The sequence below is a fragment of the Oncorhynchus mykiss genome, chromosome 4, assembly GCF_013265735.2.
Source record: "Oncorhynchus mykiss isolate Arlee chromosome 4, USDA_OmykA_1.1, whole genome shotgun sequence".
Classification (NCBI taxonomy): Eukaryota; Metazoa; Chordata; class Actinopteri; order Salmoniformes; family Salmonidae; genus Oncorhynchus; species Oncorhynchus mykiss.
The window spans coordinates 4,899,719-4,915,627 of record NC_048568.1 but is presented as its reverse complement, the minus strand read 5'-3'; positions in this window follow the sequence as shown (position 1 = coordinate 4,915,627).

Here is a 15,909-nt window from a genome sequence, read left to right as displayed (position 1 = left end):
TGTAAGCCTATGTAGATATTCCATAACAAATCTGCCATTTCCAGCTACAATAGTCATTTACAACATTAACTATGTCTACACTGTATTTCTGATCAATTTGATGTTATTTTAATGGTCAAAAAATAAGGACATTTCTAAGTTACCCCTAACTTTTGAACGGCAGTGTATATGTATATATAATAATAATTATTTTATATATATATTTAACCCCTTTTTTGGGTAGGCACAAAACTACCTTCATACTTCCATAATTTTTCTGAAACCGATACTGGTTAACTTCAGACGAGTCATTAAGCAAAATGGAGACCAACATCTTGTTCGTGAAAAACTCCCCTTTCCATAGTGGTCACAACCATTCAGACGCTACAGACGTCTAGCTCTGCCACCTTTCACCACAGAACCACGACATCGGCGGATGCAGTGGATTGAGACGCATCCAATGCAACAACATAAAATATATTTAGCTTAAACTGACTGATTTTGATGGGAGATATGTTTTATTATGTTACTTAGACCGGTGCGTCAATCAACTCTAGGGGGTATTATTATTAGGCCCATACATTTTTTTTCGGGCGCTCAATAGAGATCCCCACCAGAATGTCATGGTGTAATTCACACTCTGCAAAACAGACTCAGTAAGTCTTTTAATGTTCTCTCACAACTCACAAAATGCTGCTAATTTTGAAAAACAGAATAACATGTGTGTGATTTAAGCCGCTTGTATATTCAATGTTTCTGGTATTCAATCAAATGTACAAATGTTCCATTCACATCATTCATACTATTGCGGAAAGAGACATTTAATTGTTGATGTCGTCAAATAATCTTGTGGGATACTTCACATTTAAGGAGGAAGGGAAAATCTACTGAAGACATAAAAAATATTGGTAGACTTCACGGACAAGGGGACTATTTCTCACCAGGGACCAGGCCCATATTTGATTTTTGATAGTAAGTTTAACATTTCCAAAGCAAAAGGTACATAATATATTGTAGCCTACACCTCACGGACTGCTATGTGTTCAACAATAATTCACAGTTGCCTCTTTTCAAGTATCATGGCTCGAGCTTTCTTTGAAGATATGATGTACCCTATGTCAGAGAGGTGTTTCTGGGACCACATTTCTTTCAAGGTAAGATTATAGCAATGTTTTGATATGTTTAGGCCTATTTACATGTATATTTCTAGTATTGTACCTAATGTCGGCTGTTAGGCTAAATGTATTTTTTCTCTCCAAATGCAGACAATGACCCAAAACACACTGCCGCCCAGGTTTGCCCAGGACATAAACTGGGTCAAGACGCCAGCAGAGTAAGTAGACCTTTATGTAGTAAAATAAAAAATACCTACAACACCTATGGTAGGCCTACAGTATATCTAAAAAATATTTTTGTTCCCATCTCTACATGTATTAGGTCTCCTGATTTAAACCCGATCAAACTTGTTAGGCATCAACTGAAAACATTAATCCATAACTCTGCCAAGCCTACAGTAACAAGCAAAGATGAACTGATTAAGGCCATGAAGACGTTTTGGCTTGAGAAATTAACACAACAAATGCATCAAGCATCTCAGGGGGGTGCAACTAAATAAAAACCTTAGGATAACAGTTTTAGTAAATAATATGCTACAGTCCAGTTAACGCTTGTTCTGATCAAGTAAAAAGTATTTATTTGGGTGTGTGTGCAGGACAGAGAAATAGCAATTCTTACACTATTGTTCAGGATGAATGGAAAATTGTGTCAATTCATAAACCATGTGCCATCAAAAATCTCTTCAACTATTTTGAAATCTACATGGCTCGCCTCCAATAATTACATTTAGAGTATTGGAGGATTCTAAATGAATATCCAAGGGGCATTTTTTGTTAGCGCAAATATGGAAAATGACATGCGCAAGAGATTGTTTATTCTCTAAAAGGAAAAATATTACCACAGACATTCAATGCCATCAGCAAGAGATATGATGGACCCAATGTCAGAGAGGTGTTTTTGGGACCACATCGTGTCTATTGTCCTGCTAATAGCACTTGTGAAAAACAAGTGTTTGAAAACATTAACGATATTTCAGAGCTTATTTTGTTTTCAAATAACAGAAAGTTACTGGCTGTACTAGAGAATTGAAAACCTATTTTATATTCCTACATATAGTATACGAGATTGATTTTAAGAAATGTAGCTTAATTAATTGGATTAATATGCCAAGAAAAACAAATCCCTCAGGAAAATATACATGACCTTTATTTAACTAGGCAAGTCAGTTAAGTACAAATTCGTATTTACAATGACAGCCTACGGCCGGCCGTGACAATCACGGCCGGTTGTGATACAGCTAACCTAACTAAGAAATGCATTTGACGATACAATTCTCCCCCTACCCTCCTTCATGGCAATAATATATTGTCCTGCTAATAGCCCATAATGGCGCTGTACAATGTGACCGGTTTGGAGTAGGCTACAGTACTACAGTAAGAACAAAATAATCCTAACATTGTCACAAGAATTTTCAATCCCAATGATGATAACAATCACTATAGCTTTGACCAATTCCCCCTAGGTTGTAAAGCTAGGGTTAATAAGAATTAGGCAAAGTCTCAGATTCTGTAAAAGGTTAGTTGTAGTTTATTCATGAGAGCTCGAAAAACCATATAATGCGCATAGCCTTTTATATAACTCCTACAAGTCTACAAGTCTACAAGCACATCTGTTCCTCCCTGGATGGAGGAACTTTATCTCCTGTCCTTGGTCTCACAGGACCAAAACATGTCTGTCAGTTCCTCTTTATCACACACAAACACAAATGTTTCCACTGTCTCACAATATTCTAGTATTATGTCTAAACACATTGTCTAAGCTTCTGTAACTATTAGGGTGAAATACTTTAGTCATTACTCTTAATGTCATTCAGATTATTTTATTATTACTTTAAACATATACATTCCCTTATCACATTTCCACACCCTAATTGTAATCGAACAAACATCCACACGGAGAGTCAGGGAAAATAAAAATGTCAATGATTTATCAAGACCAGTCCCCATGCTTGTCTCGACCTGTCTTTTCCCCTCGCCTCTACCATTAATTTTGAAAGTATTTTCCAGTAAGCAACAATGTTTACATACATTAGCCTACTTTATTTCAATATTTCTGTCATTCAGTGATATTTCTTCATTATGGATCCATATGGAAAATGACATATGCAAGAGAAGGTGGTAATATTTTTTCCTTTTAGAGACTATAATATGGCATCCAGGTCAGGATAACCAAAACATTTCTTTATTAAAAGACTATCAGAAAAAAAGTTGGTACTTATTTATTTGGATTCAAAGCCATGAGTGAGTCACTCAGCTTGATGGAGGTGCCGAGGCTATATGACTGCGGCATCAACTTGATTATATTCAGTCAACACATATCTTAAGAATATCATGGAATTTAACATTTTCGTTTCTCTTAGAATAAAAACAGCATAACAGTTTTACTAAGTAATACTGACAAGTAGAAACAACAAAAGTGCGTATTTGTCCAGGTGTGCACGTGCAGAACATAAGAATAGCAATTCTTACACTATTGTTTTAAATTCAATCACCTTCATCCTCATCATTCAGTTAATTGAAATTCAATTTTGAAGTAGTGCACAATTATCAGTTTCTACTTGGTTTATAACGCCCATTCATTGTCAGTTAGAGCCACAGTAGAGACTTGGGACCCAAAATCATAAATCAGTGCTCTAACTCCCCCTTGTGCTGGTCTGGAGAAATGAAGCAGTGATGCAGGGTACTGTACTAAACCACAAATTACCTCTAAGTCCAGCAGTATAATCACAACACTTTTCATTGAGCAACCACTATATGCACAGTAGCAAAGTTAACCAGCATGTTGGTGTTGAGAACAACGTGGCGGAGGCAAGAATACAGCTCTTGCCTTAATTCTCTATAATAGTCTATAAATTCTCTATAATAGTATATAAAAAGTGAGTAGAGGAGACCAACTTAATTAGGTCTATAATCAATAGCCTAACTGTTAAATGTGCTTGGCTTTATAAATCATCCATATTCATCGACAGATCCTGCTTCTTTTTGAGTGTTTGTTTAATAGCCTACTGATTCCGTGAGCACCAAGCATCCCACACCATGTCAGATTAAACAATTTTACAAAATCGTCTGTTTTTAGTCTTTGCTATGCTGCAATAAAGGCTTCAGACTTTTTTCGTTAAAACAGCCGCTGGTATTATTTAATGTAGTTTACTCTGTTCCAAATTTTCAGAAAAACAATATTCATAATAACAATGCTACTTTCTTCTTGATCTCTTTATGTTATCATCATCATCATCGTTAAAGTCATCACAGAGCATGATTTGAAATGCAAAATAATTACCGTAAATAAGAAATGAACCATTTCCTTTTGGGAAATTGCATTCACAAATGAATGTGACAGTTTAATCTTTGCTGTAATAAAGGCTTTACAAAACCCCAAAAAACGTTGCTCTCTAGTACGCTTCTAATATATTTAGTGTTGTTTACATGGTACCAAAATGGTCCAAAAGCACTCTAGTATTTTACACAACTTAGTCACATTTACTCCACACATGCGACTTCCCTTTAACCTCCTGCGCAACCAGTAAACATTACCATTTCAACTTTATTTGTCATGTCCTCTGCATCCATTTTGCGGTCACGTGTTCAGAGTTTGTTATAACCAATTTATTGATTTGATTATGAGATGCTATAGGTCAGGCCCTATTGGTCACATGGATGCGATGCATACAAGTAAAGAGAACAGGGGTTGAGGGAATAGGGAATGTTTTTCCTAAACAGGGATTTCAGTAACAGGACTTTTCAGTCAGAAATTGTTGTAGTTATGTTGCAGCTTCAGCAACACAGACAGCATGATAAACACTGCTGAAGTTCTGTGGTGGTCGCTGCAGCAGGGAGGAGAGGGAGACAACAGGTGCTAGTCAGTGTCACTTGACATTTTTTTTTAACACAGCAAGTAGGAGCCTGAACCTTTCCCTGTGTAGGGTGCCGTCTGTCGGATGGGATGTTAAACGGGTGTCCTGTCTCTCTGTGGTCATTAAAGATCCCATGGCACTTATTGTAAGAGTAGGGGTGTTAACCCATGTGTCTTGGCTAAATTCCCAATCTGGCCCTCATACCATAAACGGTCACCTAATCATCCCAAGCTTACAATTGGGTCATTCATCCCCCCTCCTCTCCCCTGTAACTATTACATAGGTCATTGCTGTAAATGAGAATGTATTCTCAGTCAACGTACATGGTAAAATAAGGGTTAAAAAAATAAGACCATAGAATTGCATTTGGCTTATTTTGGACAGATTTTGGCTTCGTCTCCTCCCCTCTTGCTCAGCTGATCAAACATGGTCTGCCGTAGTAGCCAGCCCATATTAGCTACTGAGAGCGGAGTGATTTTAAGAATCAGGAACTAGTGTTGGGCGGATGAGTAAAATCTAAATGTTTAAAGTTCCATGTCCTACAAGACAGACCTGTTGAGGGACGAGCATCACGTAGGAGTGAAGCCACCTAAGGTGAGAAGATAATGTCAGGATCTTAACACAGTGCAACCTCACCTGCTACTGATATGCCTTCGTGACCGATAATGCCTTCAGAAGTTATTCATACCCCTCGACTTATTCCAGATATAGAACACTATAAAAGGAAAACACTCTAGGTCCACAACGAAAACACCATGCTGCCGCCCGGCCGGAGATTAAAGGTGCCACATGCAAAAAAAAAAAAAAAAAAAAAAAGGTTTACAAAACAATCCTTCATCCTTCAATCCTCTATGGTGAACCGACATGGAAAAGCTCAGTGTGGAATGTGCATTTTTATGTCTGTTTTTATCCTTTTAAGTTTTTATGTAGATTTTTTTTTATCCGTTCAATGCCAAGAGCGCCAAAGCAAATTTTCCATTTTGTGCAAACCTAATGGACAATTAATTTCTCTAATGCTAATTCTCTTTCAGCCTTCGAAGCCTACCCAACTTCACTTCATAAATACTTATCACGATTCAATCAGCGGAGCAAAGGAAGAGAAACTCATACATGTTAAAACCTCCAAGAGCGAGAAAAATGTGTCAGTTTTACACTTTACACAAAGTAGCTGAACAATCTAACTAACTAGCATGAAAAGGTCCAATGTAGCCCTCTCGGTATCAAATCATTTAATTGTGCTGCGCCCATCATTGTTTAACATTGTTGTCAGGAAAAATTCCAAAAGTATGGAAATCATCTCGTGCTGCCACTCCATAAGGGTGGGGATAGAAGTGATCAAAAATAATAAGTGCCCAATTTCAACACTTCTTTGTCTAGCTAAGATTCTTGAATCATTGGTAAATGTACAACTTTGCCCTTTTTTTTTATCTGAGAAATGTATTTAGAATGTAAACCAGGGTTTAGGCCTGGTCATAGCACTATTAGAGCAGCCACTTTGGTTGTCAATGCTTTAGACTCTAAAATTAAATGTGCTGCTTTGTTTGTGGACCTGTCAAAAGCTTTTGATACGGTTGATCATGCTATGTTATTGAATAAGTTGTCCTCGATAGGCCTGAGCTCTGACACCTGTTCATGCTTTCATGAACATCTTAGTGACGGAACTAAGGCCATGGTGATTGATGGGGTCAAGTCCGAAATTCTTGAAATACATAAGTGTTCCACAGGGGACAATACTAGGACCTCTTCTTCTCACTATTTACATAAATGCTATTGGTCAATCTGTTAAATTGTAAATGTCATTTATATGCGGATTAGAGCTGTCCCCACTTAGTCGACTGGTTGATTGATAGGCTGTTGGTAGACCGAGATTTCTTTAGTCGAGCAAAAGAAAAGTATGTAAGTGAACTACTCCATTGTGGAGGCTGTGTGGATGGCACAGTCCATCACTCTAAGACATGTGCTACTGAAATTGTATATTTTTATATTTTGTAAGAACAATGGCGCAACACCAATAAAAATAACATTGATAACAAATTCACTTTCTCCCACGCCAGACAGCGGTCACTGTCCAGGGTTCTGAAACATTGCGCTGAGTTAGGAGACGTGAAAACAGCCATTGCCTTAATTGTCTAAGAAAAGTGAGGAGAGAGGACACAGACCTCACATTATTGTCTAAGGAAAGTGAGTAGAGAGGAAACAGCCCTCACCTTATTGTCTAAGGAAAGTGAGGAGACGTGAAAACAGCCATTGCCTTAATTGTCTAAGGAAAGTGAGGAGAGGAAACCAACTTAATTAGGCCTATAATCAATTGACTACCTGTTAAATGTGACTGGCTTTATAAATAATCTACACACACACACACACACACACACACAGAAAGTATTCAGACTCAAATTAAATAAAAACATTTCCTCAATCTACACACAAAGCACCATAATGAAAAATGGAAAAAAGGTTTAGAAATGTTTGCGAATGTATTAAAAATAAAAAACAGAAATACCTTCTTTACATAAATATTCAGACCCTTTGCTTTGAGACTCAAAATTGAGCTCAGGTGCATCCTATTTCCATTGAGCATCCTTAAGATGTTTCTACAACTTGATTGGAGTACACCTGTTGTAAATGCAATTGATTGGACATGACTTGGAAAGGAACACACCTGTAAGGTGTAAGGTCCCACAGTTGATAGTGCATGTCAGAGCAAAAACCAAGCCATGAGGTTGAAGGAGTTGTCTGTAGAGATCCTAGACAGGATTGTGTTGAGGCACAGATCTGGGGAAGGGTACCAAAACATTTCTGTAGCATTGGAGGTCCCCAAGAACACAGTGGCCTCCATCATTCCTCAATGGAAGAGGTTTCAAACACCAAGACTCCCCCTAGAGCTGGCTGCCCGGCTAAACTGAGCAATCTGGGGAGAAGGGACTTGGTCAGAGAGGTGACCAAGAACCCGAATGTCACTGACAGAGCACCACAGTTCCTCTGTGGAGATGGGAGAACCTTCCAGAAGGACAACCATCTCTGCAGCACTTCACCAATAGGCATTTATGGTAGAATGACCAGACAGAAGTAAAAGGCACATGACAGCCCGCTTGGAGTTTACCATTAAGGACACTCAGACCATGATAAACAAGATTCTCTGGTCTGATGAAACCAAGATTGAACTCTTTGGCCTGAATGCCAGGTGTCAAGTCTGGAGGAAACCTGGCACCATCCCTGCAGTTAAGCATGATGGTGGCAGCATCATGCTGTTGTGAAGTTTTTCAGTGGCAGGGACTGGGAGACTAGTCAGTGGAGGGAAAGGAAATGGAGGGAAAGATGAACGGAGAAAAATACAGAGATCCTTGATGAAAACCTGCTCCAGAGCGCCTTTAGGAGCTCAGACTGGGGCCAAGGTTCTCCCTCCAACAGGATAATGACCTTAAGCACACAGCCAAGATAATGTAGGGACAAGTCTCCGAATGTCCTTGAGTGGTACAGCCAAAGCCCGGACTTCAACCTGATCGAACATCTCTGGAGACCCGAAAAAAGCTGTGCTGCGACGCTTCTTTGTAGAAAAGAATAGGAGAAAGTCCCCAACTACAGGTGTGACAAGCTTGTAGCGTCATACCCAAGAGGACTAAATACTGTAATCTCTGCCAAAGGTGCTTCAACAAAGTACTGAGTAAAGGGAAATATTTAATAAATGTTCAAACATTTCAAACAACCAATTTCTGCTTTGTCATTATGTGGTATTGTGTGTAGATTGATGAGAATTTGTATTTTTTTATTGTCCATTTCAGAATAAGGCTGTATGATAACAAAATGTGGAAAAAGTCAGGGGGTCTGAAAACTTTCTGAATGGACTGAATATCTACAGATGAAGTCCAAAGTTTACCGACACTTAGGTTGGAGTCATTAAAACTAGTTTTTCAACCACTCCACACATTTCTTGTTAACAAACTATAGTTTTGGCAAGTCGGTTAAGACATCTACTTTGTGCATGACAAGTCATTTTTCCAACAATTGTTTACAGATTATTTCACTGTTTCACAATTCCAGTGGGTCAGAAGTTTACATACACTAAATTGACTGTGCCTTTAAACAGCTTGGAAAATCCCAGAAAATGATGTCATGGCGTTAGAAGCATCTGGTAGACTAATTGACATCATTTGAGTACAAAGACCATACTTTTTGGAGAAATGTCCTCTGGTCTGATGAAACAAAAATAGAACTGTTTGGCTATAATGACTATTGTTATGTTTGGAGGAAAAAGGGGAAGGCTTGCAAACCGAAAAACACCATACCAACCGTGAAGCACGGGGTGGCAGCATCATGTTGTGGGGGTGCTTTGTTGCAGGAGGGACTGGTGCACTTCACAAAATAGATGGCATCATGAGGTTGACAATTATGTGGATATATTGAAGCAACATCAAGACATCAGTCAGGAAGTTAAAGCTTGGTCGCAAATGGGTCTTCCAAATGGACAATGACCCCAAACATACTTCCAAAGTTGAGGCAAAATGGCTTAAGGACAACAAAGTCAAGGTATTGGAGTTGCCATCACAAAGCCCTGACCTCAATCTTATAGAAGATTTGTGGGCAGAACTGAATATCTGTGTGCGAGCAAGGAGGCCTACAAACCGGACTCAGTTACACCAGCTCTGTCAGGAGGAATGGGACAAAATTCACCTAACCTATTGTGGGAAGCTTGTGGAAGGCTACCCAAAACATTTGACCCAAGTTAAACAATTTAAAGGCAATGCTACCAAATACTAATTGAGTGTACGTAAACTTCTGACCCACTGGGAATGTGATGAAAGAAATAAAAGCTGAAAGAAATCACTCTCCACTATTATTCTGACATTTCACATTCTTAAAATAAAGTGGTGATTCTAACTGATCTAAAACAGTGATTTTTTACTAGGATTAAATGTCAGAAATTATAAAAAATTGAGTTGAAATGTATTTGGCTAAGGTGTATGTAAACTTCCGACTTCAACTGTATATATACACACAGTACAAGTTAAAAGTTTGGACACCTACTCAAGGGTTTTTATTTTTTACTATTTTCTACATTGTAGAATAATAGTGAATACATCAAAACTATGGAACATATGGCATCATGTAGTAACCAAAAACAGTGTTAAATAAAAATATATTTTATATTTGAGATTCGTCAAAGTAGACACCCTTTGCTTTGATGAGAACTTTGCACACTCGTGGCATTCTTTCAACCGGTCATTATTCGGAATTTCAGATGACTGACGTGTCCAAAGTAAACTGCCTGTTACTCAGGCCCAGAAGCTAGGATATGCATATACTTGGTAGCATTGGATAGAAAACACTCTGAAGTCTCTTAAACTGTTAAAATAATGTCTGTGAGTATAACAGAACTGATATGGCAGGCGGAAATCCGAGGAAAATACATCCAGAAATAATCTATTTTGAGGTCACAGGCCATTTCAATGCTAGCCTATGGGAAATACAAATAGATAGGACCCAGATTGCAGTTCTTATGGCTTCCACTAGATGTCAAAAGACATTAGAAAGGGTTTCAGGCTTGTTGTTGAGCAAGTAGTTGTAGTTTTTCCAAGGTGTCTCATTAGAAAAGTAGTCTTGTTGGCGCGTGAATGAGGTGCGCACTCTTCGTTATTTATGTTCCCTATTGAACATACTATTCTCCGTCTTAAATATTATAGTTTATTTAGAGTCCCTGAGGATTAATTTGAAACATCGTTTGACTTGTTTGGACGAACTTTACAGGTAACTTTTTGGATTTGTTTGTATGCATGTTGAATGAGTTGATTAGAGATCATTGGCGACGACCATTCATTGTGTAGCAGGGACCCTTGGGAAACAGAGGAAGATCTTCAAAAGGTAAGTTATTTATTTAATCGCTATTTGTGATTGTGATGCCTGTGCTGGCTGAAAAAGTATTTTGATGTGGGGCGCTGTCCTCAGATAATCGCATGGTATGCTTTCGCCGTAAAGTCCAACGCGGTTGGATTAACAAATTAAGCTTTTAAATGATGTATGACACCTGTATTTTCAAGAATGTTTAATATAACGATTTTTGTATTTTGAATTTCGCACTATGCAATTTCACCCAATGTTGTCGTAGGTGTCCTGCTAGCAGTTCATGCGCCCAAACAGGTTAACAAGTGTGCCTTGTTAAAAGTTAATTTGTGGAATTTCTTTCCTTCATGCTTTTGAGCAAATCCGTTGTGCTGTGATACAGTAGGGTGGTATACAGAAGATAGCCCTATTTGGTAAAAGACCAAGTCCATATTATGCCAAGAACAGCTCAAAAAAAGCAAAGAGAAACAGTCCATCATTACTTTAAGACATGAAGGACAGTCAATCCGGAAAATGTAAAGAACTTTGAAAGTTTCTTCAAGTCCAGTCACAAGAACCATCACACTCCATGATGACACTGGCTCTCATGAAGCCTGCCACAGAAAAGGAAGACCCAGAGTTACCTCTGCTGCAGAGGATACGTTCTTTAGAGTTCCCATCCTCAGAAATTGCAGCCCAAATAAATGCTTCAGAGTTCAAGTAACAGACACATCTCAACATCAACTGTTCAGAGGAGACTGTGTGAATCAGGACTTCATGGTCAAATTGCTGCAAAAAAAACAATACTAAACAACACCAATAAGAAGAAGAGACTTGCTTGAGACAAGAAACACGAGCAATGGACATTAGACCGGTGGAAATCTGTCCAAATTTGAGATTATTGGTTCCAACCGCCGTGTCTTTATGAGGACGATCTCCGCATGTAGGAAGACCACCAAAAATTCTGACATTTTCATCCCAAACTACAACATTTTCAGACAAGATAGAACTGCCAAAGGGGGCAGTGTTGCAATCAACTGCAAAGATAGCCTGCATAGTTCTGTCCTACTATCCAGGTCTGTACTCAAACAATTTTAACTTCTACTTTTAAAAATCCACCTCTCTAAAAACAAGTCTCTCACTGTTGCCGCCTGCTACAGACCACACTCTGCCCCCAGCTGTGCTCTGGACACCATATGTGAACTGATTGCCCCCATCTATCTTCAGAGCTCGTGCTGCTAGGCGACCTAAACTGGCACATGCTTAACACCCCAGCCATCCTACAATCTGAACTTGATGCCCTCAATCTCACACAAATTATCAATGAACCTACCAGGTACCTCCCCAAAGCCTTAAACACGGGCACCCTCATAGATATCATCCTAACCAACTTGCCCTATAAATACACCTCTGCTGTCTTCAACCAAGATCTCAGCCTCATTGCCTGCATCCGTAATGGGTCAGTGGTCAAACGACCTCCATTCATCACTGTCAAATGCTCCCTGAAACACTTCAGCGAGCAGGCCTTTCTAATCGACCTGGCCGGGGTATCCTGGAAGGATATTGATCTCATTGGATTGGAAAGCAGCTGTGGTCATCCCCCTCTTCAAAGGGGGGGAACACTCTTGACCCAAACTGCTACAGACCTATTACTATCCTACCCTGCCTTTCTAAGGTCTTCGAAAGCCAAGTCAACAAACAGATTACCGACCATTTCGAATCTCACCATACCTTCTCTGCTATGCAATCTGGTTTCAGAGCTGGTCATGGGTGTACCTCAGCCACGCTCAAGGTCCTAAACGATATCTTAACCGCCATCGATAAGAAACATTACTGTGCAGCCGTATTCATTGATCTGGCCAAGGCGTTCAACTCTGTCAATCACCACATCCTCATCGGCAGACTCGACAGGCTTGGTTTCTCAAATGATTGCCTCGCCTGGTTCACCAACTACTTCTCTGATAGAGTTCAGTGTGTCAAATCGGAGGGTCTGCTGTCCGGACCTCTGGCAGTCTCTATGGGGGTGCCACAGGGTTAAATTTTTGGACCGACTCTCTTCTCTGTATACATCAAGGATGTCCCTCTTGCTGCTGGTGAGTCTCTGATCCACCTCTACGCAGACGACACCATTCTGTATACTTCTGGCCCTTCTTTGGACATTGTTAACAACCCTCCAGGCAAGCTTCAATGCCATCCAACTCTCCTTTTGCGGCCTCCAATTGCTCTTAAATACAAGTAAAACTAAATGCATGCTCTTCAACTGATCGCTGCCTGCACCTCCCCGCCTGTCCAACATCACTACTGGACGGCTCTGACTTAGAATACGTGGACACCTACAAATACCTAGGTGTCTGGTTAGACTGTAAACTCTCCTTCCAGACCCACAACAAACATCACCAATCCAAAGTTAAATCTAGATTTGGCTTCCTATTTCGCAACAAAGCATCCTTCACTCATGCTGCCAAACATACCCTTGTAAAACTGACCATCCTACCAATCCTCGACTTCGGCGGTCATTTACAAAATAGCCTCCAATACCCTACTCAACAAATTGGATGCAGTCTATCACAGTGCAATCCATTTTGTCACCAAAGCCCCATATACTACCCACCATTGCGACCTGTATGCTCTCGTTGGCTGTCCCTCGCTTCATACTCGTCGCCAAACCCACTGGCTCCATGTCATCTACAAGACCCTGCTAGGTAAAGTCCCCCCTTATCTCAGCTCACTGGTCACCATAGCATCACCCACCTGTAGCACGCGCTCCAGCAGGTATATCTCTCTGGTCACCCCCAAAACTAATTCTTTCTTTGGCCTCCTCTCCTCCCAGTTCTCTGTTGCCAATGACTGGAACGAACTACAAAAATCTCTGAAACTGGAAACACTTATCTCCCTCACTAGCTTTAAGCATCAACTGTCAGGGCAGCTCACAGATTACTGCACCTGTACATAGCCCACCTATATTTTAGCCCAAATTACTACCTCTTTACCTACTGTATTTATTTTATTTATTTTGCTCCTTTGCACCGCATTATTTTTATTTCTACTTTGCACATTCTTCCACTGAAAATCTACCATTCCAATGTTATACTTGCTCTATTGTATTTACTTTGCCACCATGGCCTTTTTTTTGCCTTTACCTCCCTTATCTAACCTCATTTGCTCACATCGTATATATAGACTTGTTTATAGTGTATTATTTACTGTATGTTTGTTTTACTCCATGTGTAACTCTGTCGTTGTACGTGTCGAACTGCTTTGCTTTATCTTGGCCAGGTCGCAATTGTAAATGATAACTTGTTCTCAACTTGCCTACCTGGTTAAATAAAGGTGAAATAAAAATAAATAAAACGTGTGGTTCCCACCGTGAAGCATGGAGGAAGAGGTGTGATGGTGCTTTGCTGGTGACAGTGATTTATTTAGAATTCAAGGCACACTTAACCAGCATGGCTACCACAGCATTCTGCAGCAATAGGCCATCCCATCTGGTTTGCGCTTTGTGGGGACTATCACTTGTTTTTCAACAGGACAATGACCCAACACACCTCCAAGCTGTGTAAGGGCTATTTGACCAAGGAGAGTGATGGAGTGCTGCATCAGATGACATGGCCTCCACAATCACCCGACCTCATCCCAATTGAGATGGTTTGGGATGAGTTGGATTGCAGCAAACAAGTGCTCAACATATGTGGGAACTCCTTCAAGACGTTTGGTAAAGCATTCTAGGTGAAGCTGGTTGAGAGAATGCAAAAAGTGTGCAAAGCCGTCAAGGTAAAGGGTAGCTACTTCGAAGAATCTCAAATATAAAATATACGTATTTGTTTAACACTTATATATATATATATATATATACATATATACACATATACACACACACAGTATTCAGACCTAGACTTTTGCACATTGTTACATTACAGCCTTATTCTAAAAGCAATTCTCAGCAATCTACACACAAAGCCCATAATGACAAAGCGCAAACAGGTTTTTGCAAATGTATTAAAAATAAAAAACAAATAGCTTATTTACTTAAGTATTCAGACCTTTTGCTCTGAGACTAACTTGAGCTCATCCTGTTTCCATTGATCATCCTTGAGATGTTTCTACAACTTGATTGGACATGATTTGGAAAGGCACACAACTTACTGGTCTATATAAGATCCTACAGTTGACAGCGCATGTCAGAGCAAAAACCAAGCCATGAGGTCGAAGGAATTTCCTGTAAAGTTCTGAAAGAGGATTGTGTCGAGGCGCAGATCTGGGGAAGGGCACCAAAACATTTCTGCAACATTGAAGGTCCAAGAACACAGTTGCCGCCATCATTCTTACATTTTAGACTTTCGGAACCATCAAGACGTCCTAGAGTACAGAGTCTGAATACTTATGTAAAGGGTATTGTGTGTAGATTGATGAGGGACAAAAAATTATTTAATAACAAAATGTGGAAAAGGTGAAGGGGTCTGAATACTTTCCGAGTGCACTGTGTGTGTGTGTGTGTGTGTGTGTGTACACACCAAAAATATAAACGCAACATGTAAAGTGCTGGTCCCATGAGCTAAAATAAAACATTCCAGAAAAGTTCAATTTGCACAAAAACCTTATTTCTCTCAAATGTTGTTTACAAATATTTGTTACATCCCTGTTAGTGAGCATTTCTCAAATGTGCCAAGATAATCCATCCACCTGACAGATGTAGCATATCAAGAAGCTGACAGCATAATAATTACGGGACAGCAGGTAGCCTAGTGGTTAGAGCATTGGGCCAGTAGCCAAAAGGTTGCTAGATCGAATCCCCAAGCTGACAAGGCAAAAAAAAAAAAAACACTGTTCCCCGGTAGGCAGTCATTGTAAATAAGAATTTGTACTTAACTGACTTGCCAAGTTAAATCAAATAAAACAATTACACAGGCACACCTTGTGTTAAGGAGAATACAAGTTATGGGTAGGCAGTTAACCCGATGGCAATTTGAATGCATACCAAATCCTGGAGGCCCATTGTCGTGCCATTCATCTGTCACAATAAGCATGATAATACACAGCCTCATGTTGCAAGGATCTGTATACAATTCCTGGAAGCTGAAAATGTCCCAGTTTGTCCATGGGCATGTTTGTCCATTGAGCATGTTTGGGATCGACCTGCAAGACAGCGT